Source organism: Rhinopithecus roxellana, chromosome 11, assembly GCF_007565055.1.
Source record: "Rhinopithecus roxellana isolate Shanxi Qingling chromosome 11, ASM756505v1, whole genome shotgun sequence".
Lineage (NCBI taxonomy): Eukaryota > Metazoa > Chordata > Mammalia > Primates > Cercopithecidae > Rhinopithecus > Rhinopithecus roxellana.
In genome coordinates this window covers 34,250,010-34,274,704 of record NC_044559.1, presented here as the reverse complement: position 1 = coordinate 34,274,704, position 24,695 = coordinate 34,250,010, and positions in this window count along the sequence as shown.

Sequence of the window (24,695 nt, the reverse complement as noted above, 5' to 3'; positions counted from 1 at the left end):
GAGAATGTAACAACCATGAAGAAGGAAGAAGAATCACACACTCCTTTGACGTGCCCCACTGTCTCTCTGGAAAGCTGAGAATATACAGATTATTGTTTATATGCTAGGATTGTAGGATTTGTGAGTTGAGAAATACACCAAATCTACTTCTTGTACTCTGAGGTTTGGGTTCTTGGCCTCCTTCAAATCAACAGGGATATGAATGTGTTTATCTCACTAGATCCACAGGCCTATGGTTCGTTTAGAATAGGTACCACAGGCATAAGAAGAGAACAAGAAAAGGAGCAAAAGGATGAGAATCCTTCAGAGCAATGCAGATGATATAGGCCAAGCAAAATAATAAGCATTATATAATTAACAGTAAGTCATCCTTCCATTAATCATTAATTCAATAACCATCCATTACAACAATTCTCAGCTGACCTTAAGGTGCTTGGGAGGATTAAATGAGGACACTTGTATGTGTGAAGAATCTACCACAATATCCATCACACAGTGGGCCCCCTGCTAACACTGGCTCCCTTTGCTTCCCTGGGTTCTAGCCCTGAGCCATCTGAAGCAAGCACCTGCAAACAAGAATGGAAGTGGTGTCTCTGTGTGTGAAGATCAGAGATGGTCTGCAGGGAGAAGAGTGGGAGATGAATGTCATGAAGGGGAGGCGGGATTGGGCAAGGCCTTCCTGCAACCCCTCAGAAACTTAAACATGGGTTGCTGTCACATTTTCAACAATTTTTATAACACCGTCCCACGGCAGGGCAAGTTTAGAGTGTAAACAGTCTCACAGTTAAGGGAGGCCCTGGGATATAGCAGAAGGGCTACTGAGCCTTAAACAAAATCTCTTAATCGCCCAGGACCTGTTTTCTGATTTGTAAAGCAAAGGGGAAAGGACTGGACACATTCTAAGGACCTTTCTGGCTGTGTACAACTGTCAAGATGTTCCTTATGTAGAGGCAGCATCTCTTTCACTGTAATTTCAGCTCACATCTGTTGATCAAATCAGCTGAATCCAGTCTTCCTAATATAAGGGAAAGACAGTTGGGGTGGGTGGAAGGCCTGTGGGAGGGGACCCGTCATAGCCAGGGCCTCTAGTCACTGCTGAGGTCACATCAGTCCCAGGAATCTGCTGAAGTTTGGAAGCACCCTCCCCCTATCCTTCAGAGAGATCTGTCTAGGGCAATTCACCCTGGAGTTCTCAGGAAGCACACTAGGAATTTCATTCCAGAAGGCTCCCTTTAGAGGCCACCCCCAAGAAACGGAATCTAAGGAAATGGTAAAGAAGGAACCCCTCAGTGGACAGGCCCTCTCCCTGGAATGAGAAAGCTAGTCACCAGAAACTCCAAAACTACAGCTTCAAAGCTTAACTCTCCCACCAGAAGGAGGGCCAGTTTTTTTCTCCCAGCATCCATATATCGATCACAGGGAAGGACTCCAGTTGGCCCTGGTTGGGCCATATGCTAATTCCTTAGCCAATCATATGGCCAGGAGAAGGCAGTGTTGGGACTGATATAGACCCAGCTACATGGAAGGCAGTTTGTGCTACTAGAGAGAGGGAAGGAGAATGCACGTGTGCTTGGCAGACAGGAACAATAACTAGTATCACACTTTGTCTGCCTTGGTCAATAAACTCCCCACATCCAGCTTCTGTGGATACTGCCACCATCACCACCACCACCACCACTACTCAGATTTCTTCTCCATTTTCACTCCCCACTGCCAGAGAGTGGTCACCATCTCTGGTACAGACTCATGGAGCTTTCAGGAAGGGGCTTCTGTGTCCAACACACACTGGCCCCTACAGAGGCATCACCACATAACCTCAACATGTTCCCATTGTGCAGCTGAGATGACTTCTTTGCAGAGTTAAAACATCTTCCCAGGAGCTCACAGCAGGTTAGGGGCAGAACCAGGATTTCACCTGAGGTCTGGATGAACCAAAAGATTACTGCAAACTCTCTACTAAAGATATGCCAAAGAAAGCCCCAGTGGGGACCAAATTTCCAATGCAGAAGGAGAACAGCCAGAGAATAATGTAAACAGGGCAGAGAGAGGGCCCTGGAAGAAGAGACTGGACAAGCCTGTCGGAGGTGAATGCCCATATGTGGATCTTAAGGTTGGGGGCATTGTTACCTGGAGTAGGATGTTGCCTTTAGCCATCTCCTGCCTCCCTGAGAGACCAGCATCCATCAGCACATCACAGCCTAAAGTGTCCCTAAGGCTGGGTCCAGAGACATCAGCCCTGATACCTATGCCATAGGGATGACTACTGTGTGTACTTGTTCAGAACATGGCTTGTACAGTACACTTGGCCAAGAGAGGGGTTCTTCACTTACCAAGCTATGTGTGCCCACTGAGCTGTGTCTGCCTGTAAGGGTGACATTTTTCTAATCCATGCAAAGGCGCTATGGGAGTGAGTTTTGGTCCTATTCTGAGCACTCCTCTTGCGGGGTCTCTGTACTTACTCCATGAAGGCTGGCTGAGTGTTTGCTATATGCTGGGCTATTCAAACATGAGGAGACACAGCCCTTGCTCTCAAGAAACTGAAAGGCTAGTGGGAGAGGAAGGCAAAGAGACAGGCACAGACCATGGGAAAGAGAAAATACAGGGGCTCAGGGAGACCAGGCAGGGGCCAGTGTCTGATTCTACAGTCTCTCAGGGCTAATCAGTCTCTATTATGTTCTCCTTCTCCCAACTCACCCTCGTGTGGCAAATCAGAACTCAGCTAGGTGGGTGCACACACCCCCACCTGCTACTCTCCCACTCATATGATCCCCAGCACCATCTGACCTGGGTAGTCCCCATTCACCCCCAGGTGCAGTCAAAAGGCCCTTTGTCTCCAGGGATTATGGGAAATTCCTTCCTTCCTCCCCGCTTGGGGACCTGCCACTCTTAATAGGTTCAGTATTTGATTGTCAACAGATGGAAGGTCAGTGCTAAACACACACACACACACACACACACACACACACACACACACACACACACACACAGGGTTTTGGATCTGAATTCTGTCTTTAAGTCCCTCAACTCTGCACAAGACCCCAGGCCAAGATGTTAGGCTGAACCCAAAATCAATCAGGCCCCAGGCAATAGAAAAAGCAGCTCAAAATACAAAATGTGCTCTCTAACACAAGGTACAAGGCTTCCTTCTCTGGATCATGAATGTTCTTTGTATTTTTTTTTTTTTTGAGACAGTGTCCCACTCTGTCACCCAGGCTGGATTGCAGTGGTATAATCATAGCTCACTGTAACCTCAAACTCCTAAGCTCAAGCAATCCTCCCACCTCAGCCTCACGAGTAGCTGGGACTACAGACACATACCACCATGCCCAGCTAATTTTTTTTAATTTTGTAGAAATAGAGTCTTGCTATGTTTTCCAGGCTGGTCTCAAACTCCTGGGCTCAAGCGATCCTCCCACCTCAGCCTCCCAAAGTGCTTGGATTACAGGTGTAAGCCACCAAGCCCAGCCACTCTTTGGTTCTGAGTGGTTTCAGAACAGCACAGACATCAGTCTATGGTGGTCGGATCCTTTTAAGGATTATGCAAAAAACAACAATAACAAAAAGGCATCCCACTTAGCATTTCAAGACCACCATTTATTGAAACCCTGTTTTCCAGAAATTTCCCGATTGAGTAACACATGATATAGCCAATTTGGCCTCCTTGTCCTCTTGCTTGCTGGCTCTTACATAAAGGAAGCCAAGGGAATTCAGAGAGAGAGAGAGAAAGAAAACAGGGCACCATGTAGTGAGTGAAAGCAGGATTCTTTTGGGCAACCTTGTCAGAAAGCACGAAGGAAGGAGACCAAGCCCACCTCCCTCCTGCCACACAACAGCTGACCACAATTCACCAGGGCCATGTGGGGAAGATGTGAAGACCTCCTGTATTAATTCATTCTCACACTGCTATAAAGAAATACTCAAGACTAGGTAATTTATAAAGGAAAGAGGTTTAATTGACTTATAGTTCCACACGGCTGGGGCAGCCTCAGGAAACTTACAATGATGGCAGAAGTAGCAAGTACCTTCACTAGGCAGCAGAAGAGAGAGACAGAGAGGGAGAGACAGAGTGAGAGAGAGACAGAGAAGGAGGAACTGTCAAACACTTATAAAACCATCAGATCTCATGAGAACTCACTATCATGAGAACAGCCTGGGAGAAACCACCCCCATGATCCAATCACCTCCCACCAAGTCCCTCCTTCAACATGTGGGGATTATGGGGATTACAATTCAAGATGAGATTCCGGTGGGGACACAAAGTCAAGCCCTATCACCGCCCATCATCAGAGGCCTCAAGCAGACTAAGTTCTGGGGTCAAGGCTCTAGTTCAGTCAGGAAGAGACCATTTCTCACTCAGAGGGGGTGACAGCCACTCATAGACCCTGATGCCATGTAACTGAGCCCCAGAAATTCTGCTGTGAAAACAAAGTCACCCCAATGAGCCATTCTCCTTGTGCTGCTGAAAACAAGAGATCACTTTGGATAGAAAGCAAAGAGTCTTGAAGATTTTAACAGCCTAGGATTTAAAAGCCATACACCCTCCTCTCCAGGAGGATTCCCAGGCTCCAAGTAAAGATTCCCCAGCCTCAGTCTCTCCTCCCCTCCTCTGGTTCTGAGCCTCTCTCGGTGCACGCTTCTGGCCCACTGGCAGAGTGGCCAAGGGCAGATGACAAAGAATATAAAAGCCTACCTTAGGGAGACATTCACTATATAAAAAAGCGAGTGCATGGCTATAAATAGCATACTGGGATACATGCAAATCATAGGCAAATCCACTTGAGAGTTCTTACTCTATTAAATATTTTATGAACACCGAACAACCGACTTGCTTCATTAAGTCGGAACATTAATAATGGCTAGCATTTATTGAGCACTTACTGTAAGTCCAAACCAGAAAATCAGAGGGCTCAGTGGAAGACTGAGAGAGGAGGCTTTGTGAGATGAGTTTGAAACAGGAAGGGAATGGTGCTCCTGGCAAGGCAGGTCAGGAGCAAAGGCCTGGAAGTAGGAATGCAGGTCCAGAGCAGGGCGACAATGAAGACCTTTCCATGGGAAGGTCTACTGGCTCCAGGTTGGGGTCTCACCTGGATGACCCACAGAAAAACTGAGACCTTGCTGAGGAAAAGCAAGTTTTAGCAGTCGCTTCCTTGCACATGTCCCTTTATGGGACTATTGAGCCCAGGACTGAGTGAGGCAGAAAGGCTTTGACAGTTTCATTTTATTTTGTTCTAAACAAGAGATAATATGAAATAGGCACCTGGGAGTGGTTTGAATTAACAACCCAAACCAAATCAACAGCTGCATCCCGGGGGGGGGGTGGCGGGGAGTTTCCTGCTTTGGGCCATATTTCCTTTCAGCAACATTACATTAGCACATATGAAATACAGCCGAAAAGTCAGGCAGTATTTAGTGAGAGAGAAAGGTACTTCCATGCTCTGTGCAAAATGTACTGCCAATTAATTGGCCGTGTAAGCCTGGGTTTTCAACTCATCTGCAGAAGTCTCAAGGTTAATGAAACCATTACATATGCACGGATGTTGTGGAAGGGGACACAGGAAAAGATGTAATTGACAACGCTCTCCATCTAGCTCTGCAGGGTGGCTATTCTTATCCGACAGTACTTAGCAAAGTCAGGTACACGGGCAGAACTGGCCTCTCAGAGTGTGAGCGTGTGTGTGCGTGGAGATGCGTGTGTGTGCAGCCATGCTAATGAGAACAATTAGATCCCTCCACCTGGAATCCATTAGCTGTGATTATGATGACGGACTCTCCTACCCTTATTACTATCTAGATTAGCTAACCCCGTTATTACCCAGGCCACCTTGTTCAATCTGTTCCATGAAGCTGAGGAGACAGTTTCCTGTCATCTAAGCCGTCTTTCTCTCTCCCCCACTCCGGAGCCATTGTGAACTCCCTCACCCCATCTTAATTACAAGAACCCTAATAGGCCCTGCTGTCCCAAGTGACAGGCCCCTGCAGGTGTTTAGGAGGCAGGCGAGGGGACAGCCAGCTGATCCGTGCGGTCATGAGTCCTATATTCGCTCAGCCGTGCTCACAGCACAGGGCCTGCGTCTGCAGGTGTTCAGCAATTATCTTAGCCCGGTTACCTCACCATTTCTTAGGGTGTATGGAAAAAACAAAAAAGGCACATTAAAAGGGTTGATACTGCAAAATAGGAAAAGCCTAAAAGACAGGCAGCACCCCAAGTGGAATGCGTGATCCCTTCACTCTCGCCTGTGGCTTTAAGAGCTGGACATCGCCCAGTTGCCCTCAGAATTGGAGACACAGAGATGATTTTGGTACTCTCTGGCTACAAAATCCAGTGAAATTATGAGGATTCTTGGACTGTGGGCTCCCCTCGTCCCTGGCAGCCCTGTTTCCCTCCTTTCCCTAGAGACCCTACTTCCTGGCCACCCTTCCCCACCAACAGAAAGAATAAGCATGGTGACAGCGGCAGGAAGCAGGACAATGAAAACAAAGTCTGACAAGAGAATTTGATATTTCTCAAAATGTCACTAAAGCCATTCCAAGCAAAGTCAGAATGCCGCAGGGTTACCTGACACTCATTCCCCGTTTAGTATCGTTTTCCATTTGTTGGGAATGCAGTTGGAGATGTGCGCCATGATGTTTGAGGACTCAGTCCTCTGAAGTGCCCGAGATAGAACGTTCTCAGCCTTCGAGGTGTGCCCGAGATAGAACGTTCTCAGCCTTCGAGGCAGCCAGAGCCCCTGAGGTGGTGCCTCCAGCTCAGAGAAGCCTCCTCCAATTACCCCAGCCTGGCAGTTCTTAGAATTATTTTTATGGCATCAAGACATGAAAAAAGTAGAGAAGTGCTGCTCTAAAAGGTCTCATTCCATCTTGCCTCCATCTTCCTTCATCCCCCTTTTTCATGCTTAGAAAGTCAAAGCTGTAAGGACCCTCACCTTGACCAACAGTAAGGACAACAAGGCCCTGGGGGTTCCATGGCTTGCCTGAGGTCCCATAGCTGTGGTGGCAGAACTAGAACTCCAGCCTCGTGACTCCCAGCTGAGGGGTCCTCTAACGGCTTTTTCACTTGAGACAGAACCCATCTCCCACCCCTCTCTGTCTCACTTCCCTCTCCCCTCCTGACCTTTCAGGTTGCAAATCTGAACAACCCAGGCGTCAGCAATAAATCCAAGCAAGAGGACACACAGCCTTCCCGCACTCTGACTCAGAGGGGAAGGACGGAGCCTCTGTGCTTTCACATGCCATTCCCGGCTGCACGCAGAAGAGGATGGCAAGGCCTTCTCGGGAAGGCAGCCTCTGTATCCAAGGGTCCACGCCGACCCAGGGAAAGCCTGGCCTGAGTGTTAATCCCGTTTCACAGTCCATTGGCACTGAAGTCGCCGTGGGATCCAAGAGTCATAAACTCAGAGGGGGCAGATTTCAAGGCAGTCAGCCTGGAAGAAACATACTGTGCCACAAATATCCCTTTTCCAAGCAAATCCCAAAATCTGGACATTAGGAAACGTGTGAGTTTCTGTGAAGAGGAGCAAACTACACAACTCCTGTCAGTCCGCACTTGAAACTCCATCTGATCATCCGTCTGTCCCTGTGTTTATAGATGCAAGAGTTATTCTTGGCACTGTCTACATGAACGTTCATCCCTCTGCACACATCCCACCCCGGTTAGGGATGGCTTAATCTGATTAGTGTCCCAGGTGAACCAGGAGATGATGGGTTGGGTCTAATTCTTCGCTGGGGAGGGGACAGGATGATTGCTACTCTAAATGTTCATCCCTTGAGGTCAGGAATGTTAGTGGTTCTCACATAAGTTGCCATGTCCACACCTCAGAAAATTAGCACAATGAATAATTTCATTTAAACTATAGCTGACAACCATTTGGAGATTGGGTAGAAAATGATAAGGTAGTTATAGGAGTTGTCTAAAGAAGTTCAAGATATTTTAAAAGAAATCAATAGTAATACTCAGTTGGTAGCAAAGAGGCTGGGAAATGGGCACTTTGCTAACGTTGGTAGAAATGAAAACTGAAATGACCTTTCTGAATGGCAATTTGACAAATACACGCCAAAGGCCTTGAAAATGTGCACGCCCCTTGACAAAGCAATTCTAAGAATTTTACTCCAAGGACATAATCAGAAATGTTACGAAGATCCACATGTATGAATTTCATCACAGCAATCTGTATAGTAGAAAAAAACAAAAATAATCTAAATGCCTAATAAGAGAGATTCGCTTTAAAAAAAAGATACAGTGCAATAAAGCCATTGTAATAGAAAATTACAATTATCTATTAAAACAGGAAACTTTTGGCCAGGTATGGTGGCTCATGCCTATAATCCCAGCACTTTGGGAGTCTGAGGCAGGTGGATCACCTGAGGTCAGGAGTTCCAGATCAGCCTGGCCAACATGGCAAAACCCTGTCTCTACTAAAACTACAAATATTAGCCTGGCACCTGTAATCCCAGCTATTCAGGAGACTGAGGCAGGAGAAATGCTTGAACCTGAGAGGCAGAGGTTGGAGTGAGTCCAGATCATGCCACTGTACTCCATCCAGCCTGGGTGACAGAGTGAAACTGTGTCTCAAAAAAAATAAATAAATAAAATAGGAAACTTTTTCCATATTATAATTGTAAATAAAAAGAAGTCAGACTACAAAATAGCTTGCACAGTAATACTGTAATTTTATAAAATCTATGTATGTATGGTTGTGTGTTGCTAAGAACAAATATTAGAAGGCTAAAATACCCACATTTTCCCATATGCTCAGCGTTGAACATATATCACTTTTATAACCAGAAATGAAAATTTTAAGGAAATGAAATCAATGCTTCAGCTATAAACATAGAGGGACAGTGGAGTAAACAGCATCTTTTCTTTTTACAGATCTAACACCTCAACCCTTACTCTCAGTTTTCAAACTAATTGTTCTCAAATATCAGATCTTGTTTAATCTATACACTGCTATCAGCTAACCTCATCCAATCATATGAACTTAATTATATCACGTGTACATTGCACTGTGTGATTTTCCAGGTAAAATGGAATATTCTTCACACCCTTCACCTGTGAGGAAATACATGGATTTGCATGTCTGACATTCGGGACTGATATGCTCCTAAACCTAGGTGGCCTGGACTTGCCCTGCCCACGTCCCTGCCATCACTTCCACCGGGAATCTTGCCAGGATATCAACCAAGGCACAGCTTTCCTGTGAATAGCCTCACATGGTACTTCTAAATTACTTAACATCCAAAGGCAGAGAAATCCTAGGAATTCCAGCCCTCATACTAAGAACGTGATGCCTACAGGAAGAAAGATTGTAATAAGTAAACCAGAACAGCATCTTTTCTTAAGAAATCACACTATATTGGCCGGGCACAGTAGCTCATGTCTATAATCCCAGCACTTTTGGGAGGTCAAGGCAGGCAGATCACTTGAGGTCGAAACTAGCCTGGCCAACATGGTGAAATCCCATTCTACTAAAGATACAAAAATTAGCGAGGTGTGGTAGCACATGCCTATAGTCTCAGCTATTTGGGAGGCTGAGGCAGGAGAATCACTTGAACCCAAAAGGCAGAGGTTGCAGTTAGCCCAGATCACTGCAGGCTAGAGCACTGCTGCACTCCAGCCTGGGTGACAGAGCAAGACTCAGGAAGGAAGGAAGGAAGGAAGGAGGGAGGGAGGGAGGGAGGGAGGGAGGGAAGGAAGGAAGGAGGGAGGGAGGGAGGGAGGGAGGGAAGGAAGGAAGGAAGGAAGGAAGGAAGGAAGGAAGGAAGGAAGGAAGGAAGGAAGGAAGGAAGGAAGGAAAGGAGGGAGGGAACAAACAATATGTCTGAAAAACCACAAAACAAGATTAGAGAGAGCTCTAATTGATATAAAACAGTCATTACTAACCAACAGGACTCAAAACAATTTTCAGTGGCATAAAGGGCCATCTTTGCCACAAAGCACATCTTAGAAATAAGTTAGCCATGTTTGTCTTCAGAATTCTTCCTCTACCATTACCTCTCTTTGGCAGGCTGATACCTCTGGCTATCCAAGGTGTAACATCTAGGGTTCATCCTCTCCAAGTATATTTCATGATCAAAATTACTCCTCTCTCCTTCCAAGCTATCAAAAAATACTATTCCCTCAAGAGCAGCTGGTTAAGGGCATTGAAAAGAAAGCAATCTGACTGAATTATTCACTTAACATATACATGACTCTAGCCCTATCTCCCTGTCTTTTAAATAACACTAATCCATCTCTTTCCAAAGTGTGGCATTTGAACCATCTGTATTAGAATTACCTGGGTGCTGGTTAAAACTGTAGGTTTCTGAACCCCTACTCCTATCCGAATCAGAATCTCTCCTGGTGGGCTCCAGGGATCTGCATTGCATCTATTATTTCTTATTTTTTGTAGCGATGGGGTCTCACTGTGTTGCTCAGGCTGGTCTTGAACTCCTGAGCTGAAGGATTGCTTGTGCCTAAGCCTCCCAAAGTGCTGGAATTACAGGCATGAGCCACCGTTCCCAGCCCAAATCTATATTTTAAACAAGTCTCTTTGATTCTTATGCACGGTAAAGTTTCATAACTGGTGGAATATGGAGGAGAGATATCTTTGAGCCAGGGAGGTCTTCACCATTAAATGACCCCCTTTCTGCTCCAGGAGAACTCACATAAAAAAATAGGGGTAATTCCACTAACAGTTAATAAATGCTTATTATGCAGCAGGCATTGTTATCACCTGTGTTTTAACCATGGAGAAACTGAGGCTCAGGATGAATAATTAACTTCTGCAAGGTCACACAGCTCTAAATGTTAGGTCTAGCTTTGGAACCCAGGTAGCCTTCAGAAACCCTCTTGAGGACTTATTTCAAATATCAAGGCATACCTGTCTCAATTACAACTTCTCAGACTTGAAAGGGTGTGAAGATACCCCTAAAAGGAGAGGGGGGGGGGGGAAACCCAAACTGACTTAAGTGATGAATTACTTAGAACATTACACCGTGTGTCAATTCTCATTGAACATTTTTGGGCACCAATTTAGGCTGGTTGGATGTATGATAGGTTTGCCTGAGAAAGCTCAGAACTTTGAAACTGTTCCCTTTTGTGCTTTGATTACACATTCACTCTGACTTGAAAAAGGATTATGTTGTAAGGAGCCACACACTCCCTCACAGCGGCCGGTTGTGGCTGTTTCCATCTGTAATGATTGTTTAATGACTATTTAAGAAAGTGCTGCCTGAGGTTCTCTAATCACCCAATTTTTATTAAACGCTCAAGGAAATCGCGCAGGTTCAGAATTGCCTAATTGACAGCAAAGTCTCGAGTAGTGCAGAACCCTCTTCCTGCAGAGGAGGGAATGCAGTGCTGAAGGCAATGTGATGGCCCCTCCCCCAAAGAGAGACACCTCCACAACGCAGAGGCGAATCCCACCTTGGTTCCCAAGAGGGAGCAAAAGTGGTAAAGTATAATATTGTTTTTTTAAGTAAATTTTTAAAATTCCAGAAAAAAAAAAAAAAAAAAAAAAAAAGACCAGTTAGGCAGGAGACAGAGGGAGTGACCAGGAGGAACAGATATTATGAAGAAAGTTTAGCCAAGATCACTAAAGAAATGCGAGTCAAAGATCCTCTTCTCCCCTACCCTGATAGGCATCCTGGGGATCCAAGACTTTCACCCCAAAGACTAAAAATTGTCAGTTCTATTTAGAGTGAGCTTTGGAGCTGAGTGTTTCAACCAACGGTTATTGAATCAACAGTACTGAACTTGTTGCTATGAAGCCAGTACAGAGATGAATAAAGCCCAGTCTTTACCCTTGAGGAGCTTTGAGTTTGGGGTGGGTGGGGAGACACAGATATGATACTGTAGGAATACCTAGTAGTTATGTAGCCCTTCTAGGCACAGCACACTGTGAAGTGCTTTGCAAACATAATCGAAGGACATTGTCCCCATCTCCAAATGAGAAAACCAAGACTTAAAGTAGTTAGGCTCCTTACCCCAAATCACGGAGCCAACGAGTGATGGAGTCAGGATTTGAACTGAGGTCTGGCTGCAAAGCCATGCTCCAACCACTCTGCCTACAAAGAATTTAACTTAGAGTTATTGTACATGTGAATAGCCAGGTGTGCCCAGGGTGTAACGGAAGTACTAAGAGTGGACATTTATCCCAGCTTGGATTTTATTCTAGATTTACCACTTACTAAACATGAGACCTTGAGCAAAGAACTTAATTCCTCTTGGCTTTAGTTTTTCAGCCTCTAAAATGGGTTTGGTGGTATTAAGCATATAGGATAGTCTTTAAATAAAACATGATAAAGTACATAAAGCATCCAACAAAGGATCATCTAGTAGGTCACAGAGTAGGTGCTCAGTTAATATTGTTTTCTCTTTCTGGTTGCTTCTCAACTGGGAAATGGTGGGGGCTGGTACCCCAAAGCAAAAACAGGCCCAAAGTACAGGAGGAACAGGAACTCCCACACACTGCTGGTGTGAGTGTAGACAAGTGCAGCCATGTGGGCAGCACCCTAACATCACCTAATGACACGTAAGAAAATCCAACCAGATCCACAAAGGGATAGGCTGAGGTATCCATCACAGCATTGTCTATAACAAAGGGGAGCTGGAAGCAATCCAGATGTCTACAAATTGGAATTGAATAAGAAGATCATGGAGGAGGTCTCGTATGGAATACAATGTTGAAGTCAGGGGCAATGTCCCATGCACATGTAAACATGAATAGAACTTTAAAATACCGGTTTGGATGAAAAAGTACGAGTCAGAAAGAAATCTATAGCCCATTTCCCTTCATGTAAATAAAGAACACTTGCACAGTCAAAACAATATTGTGTATTTTGTAATGATGTACATTTATCCAATGTATATATCTATCTCTCTAAGTAATAGCCCATGAAGATGTCCACATCCAATCCCCAGACCCTGTGAGCCTGTCAGGTTAGATGGCAGATAAAACGAAAGTTGCAGAGTTAAAATTGCTCATCAGCTTGCCTTGAGATGGGGGAACTCTCCTGGAGAATTTGGGTGAGCCCAGTGTAATAACCACCAGGTCCTTATTAGTGAAAAAAAGAGGCGAGAGAGAGAAAGAACGTAGGAGTGATTGCAGAGGCCAAGTGAGTGGCTCACATGTGTAATCTCAGCACTTTGAGAGGCCAAGGCGGGAGGACTGCCTGAGGCCAGGAGTGCAAGATCAGCCTCAGCAACAAAGTGAAACCCTATTTCTACAAAATAAAAAAGTTAGGCATGGTGGTATATGCCTATAGTCCCAGATACCCAGGAGGCTCGGAGGGAGGATCATTTTAGTCCAGGAGTTCAAGGCTGCAATGAGATATGACTATGCCACTGCACTCCATCCTGGGCAGCAGAGTGAGAACATGTCTTAAAAAAAAAAAAGTAAATTGTTTTTAAAAAAATGATACAGGCAAGAAAGTCTAGACCATCCATTCCTGGCTTTGAAGATGGAAGGTGGCCAAGAGCCAGAGAATATGGTCAGCCTCTAAAAACTGAAAGAGGCATGAAAACAGGTTCCGCTTTGGAGCCTGCAGAAGAAACACAGGCTCTAATCATTTTCTGACAAATTATTTAGCCCAATGCGACTCCTTTCAGACACCTGGCTTCCAGAACTGGAAGATGATAAAGCTGTGTTGTTTAGAGCTGTCCTGTTTGTGGTCATTTGTTAGTGCAGCAGCAGGAAGCTAATGCGCTATCAAACATGTAAGCGTAAGTAGCATGCTAACAGGCAGGAGGAACGCGGGTAAAGACTGGGGATCGGGCAGTGCAGCTCCTGGACCACAGGGGATGTGCGCCCTGCACTGGGTAGGCTGCTAAACTAAACTGTCTACCTGGGGCGAGGGGAAAAAAAAAGGACAAGAGGGAGAGGGAAGGGAGGGAGGCAGGCTGGCTGGTTTGCGGCACATGTCATACCAGGCCCCTCGTGTCTCGCTAACTAAGTGCCTGGTGCTCCAGATGTGCTGAATGAACACACAAAGATGCAAACTGATGATCTGTAAAGGGAGGAACATCTAAAATTAAGGAGGACCTGTAAAGGGAGGTACAAAAGATGTTTAAATCATGGTAAGGTGAGGTTACATTTAAACAATTTCTAGAGGGGGTGGACTCTGGCCTGTGGTTCCCTCTGGTTTCAGAGTATGCTACTAAGCCGTCTTTCCTGCCGTACTAACCAAGAGGTACTTCTGGGTTGCATATAGATTTACTGAAGATAATCAGACTTGCCTTTAAAAAATAGTATATTAACACCAATTTTACCCAATCTCTTCCAGAAAGCATTTCCAGAAAGCAACTCAGTTTATGAGGCTAATATCACCCTGATACCAAAAACAGATAGACACAGTACAAATAAAACTACAAACCAGCATCTCTCATAAACTTACACACAAAACCCCTCAACAAAGTATTAGTAAGTTGAATCCAGCAGTATGTAAAAAGAATTATACACTGTGACCAAGTGGGATTTACCGCAGGTATGCTAGGCTGGTTCAACGCTGAAAAATCAATCAATATAATCCACTATATCAACAGAGAAAAGAAGAAAAACCATATGATATCAATTCGTGCGAGAAAAGCATTTGACACAAGCCTACACCCATTCATGATAAAAATTTATCAGCTAACTAGGAATAGAGGGAAACTTTCTCAACTTGATAAAGAGCAGCTACAAAACACCCACAGCTGGGCTAACACCATAATTAATGGTGAAAGACTGAGTGCTTTCCCTTCGAGACTGGGGAAAAGGCAAGGATGCCCACTCTCACCACTCTTATTCAACATGGAACCAGAAAAAAAAAAAAAACCCACCACAACTGTGTTCATTGGGCCTTCCTGGACTTTCCAACAGTATAAATCAACACCTGAACCACCAGCTCCCTTCAAGACAGATGAAGACCCCAGGGTCACAGCACACAGGCTCCACCCATGTTTGGGTATCTAAGCTACCCAAACAGCAGCATTTCAGGTCCAAGAACCCTCCCACTGGCCTAATGCTCACAAACTTTAATTTTTTTAATAAAAATATTTCCCCTTAGCATTGATTATTGGATTCAAACCTTCACAGCATCCCTTTATACCTTTGAAGCCTGGGTTTCCCAAGTTGCCATCAATCCATTCCAAGCTAAGAGAAAATAATCCAAATTGCAAGCTGTTTCATGTTACCTAATATCAGAATAAAAGCTTTCCTTTTATAACTCTCGAAATTGCAAAATGCTTTCTTGTTCATTGGCTCATCAGATCAAATCCTCGCCTCTCACCTCCATGCCTTTCCTTGGCTCCCTCCAGCAGAGCTAATTGCTCCTTCCTCTGAGTTCCCATGGCACTTTATACGTGCACCTGTCCCCACAGTTGACACTTTCTATTACAGCCTTAGTTGAGGTCTCTCTATGCCCTGCTAGACCTAGAGGGACCGTGCAGTGATTAATTCAGCATCTCTTCCCCGGCACCAAGTGTGGGCTCCAGTGTGGACAAGGGGCCCAATAACCACATTTAGGCATAGTTCAATTGCAAGTTAGGGATTTGATTGACACATAGAAAGGACTAGTAACTCGTAGCTGTCATGGGACATTGGAGAGATGAGGAAGCTGAGACACGGGCACACTAAAGGACTCCATCAAGGACACACAGCTAGGTGGTGACAGAGCTGGGCTTTGACACAAATCTTTCACCTTTCATTTGGATAAACAGACACTTTTCACCTGCTGATATCCTGCCCTGTAGCTCTGAAGGGACCATACCCCAGGAAAGCAGCTGAGAGTTTAACTCGTACCTCGGCATGGTAGTTAAAGAGAAAGAAACAGCCTTGTTCCTGTGGTGCAGAGACACAGCTCAGAAACAGAAAAACTGCTGGGACCCTAAGAGCCTCTGAAAACAGAATGCAAACCACAGAGCCCAGCCTATCACAAGTTCAACAAAGTTTTTCCACGTTGAACTCTGAACTTTGAGAAGTCTGGAATCTTTAGCAATTGCTTATTGCCTGCAGGATAGATGCAGTTAGTCCCGTGCCTTCTGGGCATGCCCTTAGCTGCAATCCTTATTGAAGTTCCTGTGCTGCTGCTTTCAAAACTGCTCAAATTCCTTCACTCAAGTGTTCTTAGCACTTATGTTGATGGGGAATACTTCAAAGGGTACATCTTTACTTTATCAAATCTGATCTCATTTTGCAGATGGAATCAAAGAGGTTCATTTTGAGTCTAGTCAAGTTTGCCAACCATCCCAGAGAGGAGGCATCAATGCCTTGTCGTCTGTGTAATTAACCTAAACAGAGAGGTCCCCAAAGACAACAGTCTTCGGCCATCGAGTCCCAGAGACCCCTGAGCAGAGACAGGGGCCTCCCTCTGAGTGAGGGGAGCATGAGGAAAGGAAAGGATGGGTCTCCGATACTCTGGGAATCATGGCTGTTCCTTCTTGATAGCAATCAAAGACAGGATGGGTGTTCTGGGAGAATTCAATGAAGATCGAAAATATAATGAGCTTCAGTGTGCTTGGCAGTCTACAGAGAGTGCACTGTGAGGTGTAAGAGCCCCGGACACAGGCAGCCAAGGCCCCGGGTATTAACCTTCACCCTCAGCTACGGGAACAATTACATTGCTCTTCTCCCAACCTGGCACTTTTTATAAAATCCAAAACTTGATGTCGGTGCTAATTTGCCCCTGATACCTGCGTTTGAAGCTGGATCCAGGCATGGGTTCAGCTGCCTAACCAGACGGTAATTTCCAACTGAGCTATTCTAATTGTTACAGTAAAATGTCTGTCTGCATACAACACACCAGGATGGGGGAAAAAGCCATTGATTTTGGTGTTCAGAAAAGTTCTCTGTGGCTCAGAGAAGAGACATTTCTGGTTGGTTTTGCTTTGTCATGTATGTGTGTGTGTGTGTGTGTGTGTATGTGTGTATATATATATATATATATATATATATGTATATATATATATATATATATATGTATATATATATATATATATATATATGTATATATATATATATGCACAGAGGCAGTCAACTCGCATTGAAATTGAACACGAAGGCGAAAGGCTCAGGGGTTCAGCTCTCAATGTCCTCAGCTCTGGGGTCCTTCTTTTAAAAAAAAGAGCTCTTCAAAAACTCCCACTCACAAGCTGTCCCCATGCCCTAGGCTTTGGACGTTGGTGGGAGTCATGCTCATCTATCAGCCTTCGGGAGGTCAGTAGGAGCTTTTGTGCCAGGTCTGTGCACATCGACCATGAAAAAGCTCCATGGCCCAGATCTCTGCCCACGCATTCTGGTCATCAAGGGAGTGGGCGGCACTCTCCTTTCCCTGGAGGAGAAAACCAGGCCAGTCCTGGGGAGGTGGAGAATCTCCCCAGGTGCTTGGCTCTTTTCCTGCTTGCTAAGAGCTCACCCACCCAGTCCCCTGCAAACACTTTCCTATACAGCAGCCAGAGGGTCCCTCTAGAGACAGAGCTGAGCAGGCCCCACCCACAGCTGAGGCCTTCAGTGGCTTCCATTGCTCTCAGGATACCGACTGGGAATCCTGGAGGTGGACTCGGGGGCTCCATGATCTGCCCAACTCCGTCCCCAGCCTTCCCTTGCACCTGGACTGCCTTCATAGGACATGTGACCTGTGCAACCAACAAGACCCCCAAAAACACACACACTCTGAAGGTTCCTGCTCTTATTGTCCTGAAATTCTTAATAATTTTTTTAAGAGCCCAAATTTTCATTTTGCACAGGGCCCTGCACACCCTGCCTCCTATTCCCCTCACTATGCTCTGCATACTTTCCCAAGCTCCCTCCCACCAGAGGCCCTGGAAAGTCTAGTTCTCTCTGCGTGCAATGCTCCTACACGCCCAGACCCCTCCCCACCACTGATAAATTGCCACTTCCTCAAGGAAGTCCTTCCTGTCCTCCCCAACTAAGTCAAGTCCCCTATCATAGGCTCTCAGAGCATCACAGCACTTGTCCATAAATCTTTCTTCAGTTGCAATTCTATATTTATTATATATTTACACCTATTTGATTCTTGTCTGTCTCTCTCTGGAATATAAGTTCTAAGGGAGCAGAAACCACGTTTGTGTTTTTGTTCACCATTGTTGCCTCAGTGCCCAGCACAGTGCTGGATGTAATAAACATCCCCTAAAAATGTGTTGAGCTGATTAGATAATGAAAAAGGAGAAAGCAATAGAACACAGTGTTGTGGGGGCAGGCTCTGCAGGCAGACTGCCCACTTTCATATCTACTTCTGCTGCTGGCTGTGTGATCTCAGGTAAATTTCTTAACCTCTCTGTGCTGCTTTTCTCATCAGGAAAATGGAGATAAAATGAGTAACTCATAGAATCATTGTGAGCTTTACACGAAATGACGTGTACAGAACACTTGAGCCACACATGCCTGATGCATAGTCAGTACCCCCAGTGTTCAGAATTGTTATTTTCAGGGAACTAGTGTGCACTGCAGGTGGGTGCTCAGTGTCTCATGTGTCCTTAGAACAACCCCATGTGGCAGGAATTATTGCCCCAGGCTGGCACAGCTAGCAAGTGTCCCAGCAGGACAGGAATCCATCACAGCCCATCTCCTTGGCCTGTGGTTGAGTTGAAGACATCATAGTTGACACAGGATAGTAGATGGGATTGCCAGAGAGTTGCAAAGGCCCAATTTGAGTTTTGGTTCCATTTCTAACTATAGATGTGATCATGAGCAGTTTTCTTAGCCTTCTCAGGTCTTGGTTTCCTCCTCTAAAAAAGAGACAGGAAGAGATGCATCTCGCAGGGTTGCTGTGAGCATTGAGTGAGACAAACCCTGTGAAGCTCTTCGCAAGAGGCTTCATTGTAAGCCTTGGTAAGCATTCAGCATGGTTTAGCTCTCTGCAATATCATTAAAGCCACTTGCTGGAGTCTCTCTCATTCAGTGGAATGAACCGAGTGAGGCCTCATGTTTTTGACCCAACGTACTCCCATAGTCACAGCCACCAACATTTCCAAAGAGGAATCAGATTGTTTGTGGAGGACAACTCTTTCTAGAATTCTTCCAACCTCTGGCGTTCCCTAGATATTGCCCCTAGATGAATTGTGTTGGTGACAACACCTCTGCCTTCCAAAACAAGGGGTGCTTTCCCCAGTATGGAGGGTTTTCAGAAGACTAGAGCCTCTTGTCTGGCTCTTCCTCTCTGCTGCCTCTTCCTGAAAACAACTAAAGGCCTGGAGATGGAAGAGTTAATCCTAGCAGGTGCTATTCCTTCTCCACACATCAGGATAGGGGTGTTGGAGGGGGAAACCATCATGCAGCCGGAATGGCCAGAATGTGCTTATCTGGAATTAAAGCACAAATCTGGTTCCTTCCCCAGCCAATAATTTAAGGCTTCAAGGAATGAAAAACCTCCCTGTGCTCCAGCCCACTGCAGACTCCTCAGCCCCCTGGAAAATCGCTTTCTGCCTGCTGATCCCATGAACTCTCTTTCACTCAGAATGAGTTCAGGCAGATGGCAACAGGAACTCAGATGTGGCAGGAGGGGTGGGCCAGGAGGGGCCTTGGCTGTCCAGACCTGTGATATCCCCAGTGTGAGCTACAGGGGCTGCAGAGGCACACCCTAGAGTCACTGATGGGGTCCCAGACCCATTTCAATCAGAGCTTCAATCAAACTACGAGTTTGTCTGATATATGTACTGGGGTTCTAGGAGAGGGTTTATTTGAGGATGGAAAGTCACTTTTTAAAAGTGACCACTAAAAGTGAAATATGACTGATTTTGTTCATTTCCTTCATTTTACACAGAGAAAGCTGAGACCTAGGGAAGGTTCCATGACTTCTCTGCACAGCTGGTTCTCAGCCAAGGTGAAGCCAGAACTCGAGCCTGCCCCGGCACTGGAGATGAGGCATGGTGTATTTGGAAGAGTGGGCTGGGGATCCGCACATGAAAACAATTTTTGGAAGGAATGGAAAAATATCCAGGAGCCAGAGAAGCTTTGAGAAAATCTTCCCCTTATCTGTTGTTAAACCAGATAAGACTAAATCCAGTTGGCCAGGCCCTCTCAGAGTTATCTGTCTCTTACATGGAACAGTATTGAGGCATTTTCTACAGCAGGAAAGTGGGTCCTGCCCCATCCTGGAGACCTCCACCCACAGCTCCAGAAGGCAACTCCCCTTCAAGCCTTCTCACCAGGAATCTCTCAGGCCTGCCTGGCACCATCCATGAGCAAGGAAACACATCAGCCCAGAGGGCCATTCGCTGTCGGAAGCCATACCCAGGCAGTCTTGACTCTGGTTGGACAATGTTGGGAGCTCATCCTTAAAAATGTTTGAGGCCAGGTCTCATGGTTTAGGAGTCCCAAACTGTCCTTCTATCAGAGAGCTCTGGACATACAGGTGTGACCTCTGAGTGTTTAATGAAAAGCTCGTCCTCTGTTCTCTCTTCTCATTGTTAACCTTCATGCTGTGGTGGGTAATGAAATCTGAAAGATTTTGAGCAGGAAGTTTCATCCAAGTTTATCTAGACTAATGAATTACTTTATTCTATAGACGAGGACACTGAAGCTCAGAAAGCAAAAGTTACTTGCTCAAGTGGAAAAAAGTAAAAATATATAATAATAGACCTATGCTTCTGGGGTAGAAGAGAGGAACCACTGCCTTCCATTCCTTCCCAAATCATATCTGCCTCATCTCAAACCAAATGCATCCTCTTTCCTGAGCTACAAGGCCGTCTCTACTCAATCCACACCTCCTCCTCTCGCCCAGATTTTATTCTAAAACTGGTTGCCCTGTTAATAAGAAGCCCTAACTTCTGGGTAAGTCTTAATACCTTATTCCTCTATTATCCCAAGTGGCTGAGCCATGTAGGGAACATTTTCAGGCATCACTGGGAATCATGGGAAATAGTGACCCACTGAGCTAAAGTCAACCAGTATCCTTGACACTGAGCCGGGCGATACCTCATGGCCAGTGAAGGGCTCCATTTAGCTTAGTATTACTGAAGCTCTCCTTCCAAGGCAGTGAATGGAGTTCACATGAACTAGCCTGAAGAAAGTGGGGTCATGTTAGCCAAGACTATTGCTAAGGGTTTTCTAATTGGATCTATATCAAAGTCAGGAAACGGATACTTTACTTGAGATCTGAGGAATTAACAGAAATGGATCCCATTTTCCAAATCACAGAGCAGATGTAAAATCAACACAGAGGTAAGGAATACTTGCTCTGGCCAATCAAAATAGGAAAGAGGGTGATTATGACAAGTCAAGGTGCTGAAGAGGATGCACAGGAAAAGAATTCAACTTCTCCTGATGTATGAGGTGGATGGCTCGTTAGCCTCCCTGCTCTAATCACTTCCATCCGTCTCTCTTTCCATCTTTAAAAATGTCTATTTCTTTACCTTCATTTATTCATTCATTCATTCAAACAAGGCAAGGTCAAGATGTTGGTCAAACTCTCATCACCAGTCAACACATTCTTTCCTCTACCCCTCACCCCTCCTCAGTCAGCCTCTCCTCCAAAATAAGCCCATGATAAAAGTACAGCAGGCTCTGTGCATTTTAAAGAGTTAGCCTATTTTCAACTATAAAATAATATGTGGCATAGAAAACAGCATGTAGGATGAAAAAAGATCCTGTTTAGTTTCAGTGTGACATTTGCCTGGGGGAAGAAGTGCAGAGCTCATTGGCAAGCTGATTGTTGAAGCCCTGACCAGTGAGTTACAAAGTGTCATGATTTAATATGCCAGTCAGCTCTGCCTTTTCCAGGCCAATCACTCCTTTTGTGCCTCGGAGAGGGTGGGAGTGGGAGGCAGAGGAGAAATTGAGCAGGGGGGAAGTTGGCGAGAGTAGTAGAATGAAGGGGGTCAGGAATACACAAGAATGGAAGATTCCAGAAATGTTTTCTTGTCCAATCTCCCTCCCACCTCAAGGCGTACCTTACGGGTGCCCACTGGGGTCAACTGGCCAGAGCCCAGTGACTCTTGGTCATGGTAGCTACCCAGGTGAGCCTTCCATGAATTAGGGACAAAGGCCCTGTCCATGCCCCAGACTGGATATCCTGGGCCCCAAAGTCACCTACGTCCCTAAAGCGGGGGTTATCTTCTGGCCCCAGATGCTACCAGAAACACCAGCTTCTAAAGTCATGGGCAAAAAGGTCAACAAGTCTGAACCTCTTACGACCTCTTGCAAGCTTGACACATTTCTGTGTTTAGACATCAGTGCCAGATCCCAGCTCCCTTTCATGACTGAGCTTTGTATCCAACTTACCATTAACAGGGTTCAGCCAAGGCAGGGCTTTTGACTGTCTCCCCCCACCAAGGCCCCCTCTCTGTCAGCCTTTTCTTCATCAACTATATTTGTTACAATCAAGTCCTGTCAACTGTCACAGCTTACATACAGACTGCCAGTAAATATGTCTTTCCACTCATTAGACATTCCTCCTAGTCACCTTGGGATTTCTACCTTGTCTATCTCACTCCAAAAAACTTTTGTTCAGAAGTATGAGACACCCACTGAGCAATGTCAGCTTGCGGCCATTACCTCAGGAAGTGACAGAAAACACCCAACTGTCACTCATTAAGATCCATTTTTTCCAGAGTTGATGTAAGTCAGACTTTGCCCCCAAAACGAATCATGATTTATTTAATATATTTGCTTCTACAAGTGTCAGCTCATCAGCTTAAAATGTTCCTCCTTTAACTCTATTGAGGGCTGTACAGAAAGTTTTCTTTGAAACCTAGTTTTTGCTTTAAGGCTTAATAATTAAAACAGAACGAAGAACAGTCAAGACTCTGCTCTATAGGTGCACTTTGGTGGCCCCTAGTTTTATAATTATATGTACAAAGCGGTCGTGTTGGAATTATCGCTGGACACGCTGGGAAAATTGCCTCCCACTGAGCGGGCTGGCTTTTTCTGCCGGGCGCACCGCACTGGGGCAAGATGAAATAAAAACTGGGGATGGTTTGAAAGCAGGGACAAAAATAACAATTAGGGAAGCGAGGAGGAGAAAAATGCAGTTTCTTAATTGCTTGGCCCGTGTGCCAGAGGGCAGCTCCCTGCCATGCTGAACGAGCAGGAGGGCCCAGGAGGACCCAGTGCTGGCCAGAGGCCTGGGGACACAGAGAAAGGTGCATCAGCGACAGCTTTCCGGAAAAGATGCCCGAGGCCTTGCTTTGACCTGGATTTGGGAGGAGATCAAAGCCTGAGCCCAAAAGAAAGGTGATTTGATGGGCTGATGGCTTCCCATGGGGAAAGTTCCAGCCCAAGGTCACTTCCAGCCACCCTCTTCTCTGTTTCAGATTCACTCTGGCTTGTCCTTTCTCCTGGAAGAAGAGGGGCTGAGCACCACGGGAAGGTCCACTCGGAAGCAGAGAACAATGCCCAGCAACTTGACCTCCTCCTTCCTAGACCCGGCAGCAGGGGGCTACGTCTCACCCAACAGTAAGGTTGGTTTTTCTCTATCCCAGGACCCAGGGACCCTAAGGGAGGCCAGCCCCCACCACCAAAAAGGCTTAGCCCCCAGATCCACATAGACCTACACAAGGGGTAGGGCTATACAGTGAGGACAAGCACAGGAGAGTAGCAGAGAAAGGAGAAATTCCATGGGAATTGCCCAAGATGAGATTGAGGTCTGGGGAAAAAGTGAGGCTTCTGTCATCAAACACGTTCACACTCAGCAATTACTTGTGGGATGTGGCATGGGAGAGCCAAGCCTCCTAGGGACATCCAGGCTCAAAGACACTCAAAGCCCCTCTCGGGGGATGACCTTAGAATTCTCCAAGTACAATATTTTGCCAGATGCTATTTTTGTTAATTTGTTCCTGCGATACCAAGTTAGACTGGGCCTTCATCCACAAAGTCTCCCCTACCACCCGGCCAAGGCCTCAAATCCTCTCCCAGGGCCCAGCCTCTGGGTTAGGGCTTCCATCTCTGATAAATGCGTGCCCTGGAGTGTCAGCAGGAACTGAGAGCCTGAACAAAGGGTCTGGATACAGGCTCTGAAGGAAGGTGCCCAGGGGAGGTGTGGGCTGCCACACTGGTCCAGAGACCCCATTGTTCACTTAAGTGGCTGCCCTGGCCCTCCTGCATCCATGTATCCATTCTCCTACAGAAACCAGTGATGTTCTAAAAATTCAGATTTGATCATAAAATCTCACATCTGCACTCACAAACCCCTCCCACTTAAGACCTTCCAATGGCTTCCCATTGCTTATGGGATAAAAGTCACACTTCATCATCGCTCTCCTCACCCTCATCCCAGCCCTGCCTGGGAGGTGCCTCTACTATCTCTCCCGAGCAGGACCTCTGATTTCCAAATCACAATTCAAGCCTTGCCTTGCCTTAATATCTTGATGTCTCTGGGTCTTGTGCCAGACTGGATCCCCTGAGACAAGGGATGCAAGACCAGCTCCAGGTGACACCTGGAGGTGAAAACCAACACTATGGCTACCCCGGGGAATGGAGAGGAAAGAGGGAAAGGAAGGAATGGAGTGGTGGAGCAGCTATTACTTTGCAACAGTACCCTATAGTTTCCAATGGGCTTTCCCTAGACAGGTGAGTCTGATGATCTGAAACCAGGTCATGTGCCCAAGACCTCACTACCAGGAGGGCTGAGAAAGTAGGTACTGCCCTTTCCACTTCTCCTCTCCTCCAAGACTCATAGGGTGGAGAATTCCCCAAATATAAAAAGGAGTTTTAGATACTGGGTCTCCAATAAAAGAAAACATCTTCCTCCAACTCAGCTCATTGCAGAGTATAGTTTTCCCA